The sequence below is a fragment of the Equus przewalskii genome, chromosome 4 (assembly GCF_037783145.1).
Source record: "Equus przewalskii isolate Varuska chromosome 4, EquPr2, whole genome shotgun sequence".
NCBI classification, from domain to species: Eukaryota; Metazoa; Chordata; class Mammalia; order Perissodactyla; family Equidae; genus Equus; species Equus przewalskii.
In genome coordinates, this window is record NC_091834.1 from 56,518,661 (window position 1) to 56,521,392 (window position 2,732).

The window sequence follows — 2,732 nt, forward strand, 5'->3', positions numbered from 1 at the left end:
AGCTTGGTCTTTCTCTAAATCCTCCCAGCTTTCAGGCAGATCTCTTTATAGTCTTCTGATTCAGCATCTAAAAGAGGGCTGAGGGAAGGCAAAGATTCACATTAGTGTGTGGAGAGAGAATAAGGGAGAAAGGAAGGCAGGAATAATTATCTATCAATAAAGCTTATTCCATCTGCCTCACACATTTTGATTTTAGTGTTTTTTATATATATGGGATCATACTACATATACTAAACAGCAATTTTTTAATACTTAATGTTAATATACAGCTACTGTGTTAGTTATCTATTGCTGCATAACAAATTATCCCAAAACTTAGGTGCTTAAAGCAACAAACATTTATTATCTCACAGTTCCTGTGGATGAGTTCCAGATGCAACTTTCCTAGGTGACTGTGGGTCAAAGTCTCTCGGGAGGTTGCAGCCTAGGTGTTGGCTGAGGCTGTGGTCTCATCTGAATACTTGACTTGGAATGAGGTGGGAATCTTCTTCTAAGCTCACTTGTGTGGTTGTTGGCAGGCCTCAGTCCTTTGCTACATGGGCCTCTCTGTAAAGTTGCCTCAGGACGTGGCAACTAGCTTTCCCCCAGGTGAGTGGTCTAAGAGAGCGACAGAGACTGTGCCCAAGATAGAAACCAGAGCCTTTTTATAACCTAATCTTGGAAGTGACATGTCATCACTTCTGTTGTGTTCTGTTCATTAGGAGAGAGTCAGTCAGTCCAGCCACATTCAAGAAGAAGAGACTACACAAGGGCCTGAATCCTAGCGAACAAAGATGGTGAGGGGCCAGAGACTGCCTGCTTTACTCTTTTTAATTATAGCGCAGTATTCCAAAGTTTGGATGGACTACAATTTTTTTAACAATTAACCACGATTTCTTGTTTATTTTCTTTTCACTTTCTGCCTTTTGTTTGATTGGTTTTACTTTCCTCCAGTGTTTTAAAACGTATACATTGCATTTGTGTTGGCTCATTAACATTTTTGTCAGGATTTGTATCTTGCTGCCTACCCAATGCTGAGAACAAGACGAGACTCTCAGCATGCTTTCACTCCCCACCTATGTCTTCATTTGCTTAAAATCTTTTGAACTCTTAGGTCTAGTTCTGTGCTGTCTGATGTGGTCACAAGAGACACATGGAGCTGTTGGGCACTTAAAATGTGGCTGGTCTGAATTGAGGTGTGCTTTAAGTATAAAATACATGCTGGATTTCAAAGACAGTGGGAAAAAACAAATGTAAAATATGTTGCTAATAATTTTTATACTGATTACATTTTGATTATATTACTGATTCTAATGTACAGTCAGGGTTGAGAACTGCTGCTGGTTTTAAAATACACAACAGTGGAAGAGGAAGAGGAAATGAGAACCTTGTATCAATAGCAAACGTACTTATATTATCTGAAAATCAGAACAAACTACATTTATTTACCCTTTTAAAATAGATCTAGAAAAGGCCCCCAAAACACAACAGATCCATAGACGTGTTCATTGTTTGGTTAGAGCTTGTTTGTGCTCAGGAATAGACAATATGAGGACTCTGCAATGGCTTTTTTAAATGATTTAATATTAAATTATAAACCATAGCAAAGATTAGCTAAGCTAAACCTGGCCTCTACTGACTTTTATGACTATGACTTTGGTCATCAGATTTCAAACCTTGAAGAAGATTGTCTTTTTATGATGATATTGAGGCTGGTACCTGAGGGTTACTGTAAATACTCAGTAAGAACATGATTACCCTTTGACCTTGTTCCCAGCACAGAACCAGATGAAAAGAAGTTAATCTTGTTAATTTGCCATTTTCTTGTTTAGCCAGTGGGATGACTCAAGGGTCACAAGAATTTATGAGCTTGTTTTGCAGGAGAAAAAGAATGTCTTTAAGGAAGTTACAACCACCAGATAACCAGCCACTAGCTGTCATCGATGCCCAGAAGTCTGATTGCCCAAGGGCTTACCTGGAATGAAAGAAACACAGACTTCCCCTTTGTTTCTCTGAAACTCCTCTTCCCAAGCCCTTTAGCTCTAAGACCCCCCACTTTCTTCTTTCGTTAAGGCAGAGTTGAGAGAACCTATCCTCCCACCTTCTAATTTTGGCCAATTCCAATAAACCTTTCTCTATTTCCAAGCACTGGTGTCTTAGTGATTGACTTACTGTGCATCAGGCACAGGAACTGGAGATTAAGAGGTTCAGTATCAGTATCTCCTTCTCTCTGTCCATATAATAGATGCTGCTAGAAGACTGAGGACACTTGGGGTGAAAGGTTTTGTAGCTTGAAGACCAAGTGTGAATAAAGCCTAATTCAAACCCAATTTTCAGAACATGCTTAGACACACAGAAAAAAAATTTAGATTCTAATTTCCAAGTCCCTGCAACTTTTTTGGAGGGAGGGGTTGGTGGAGAGGGGTTCTATAGTAACTGTAATCATCAAAGGGAATTTAGTAAGCAGTCACTTGATTATGTGCTAAGCACTTGCCCACACTATCTAAGCAACAGCCATAGAGATGACAGAGGGGCCTTAGATATTTTGCTAGAAACCAGCAGTCAGTTCTACAATGAGCTAGAAATTCAACTGCTTATAGGACAGAGACAAATAATCAAACACAGAAGACATACTGGTAATGAAATGCAACTGCAGTGCATTAAACCTTGTAGTATTGATCACTTTGTTTTAAAGATTTCATTCACTAAAAACCTTTCTACTTGACTCTTTTTCCTTGAATTCCAACAGCCAC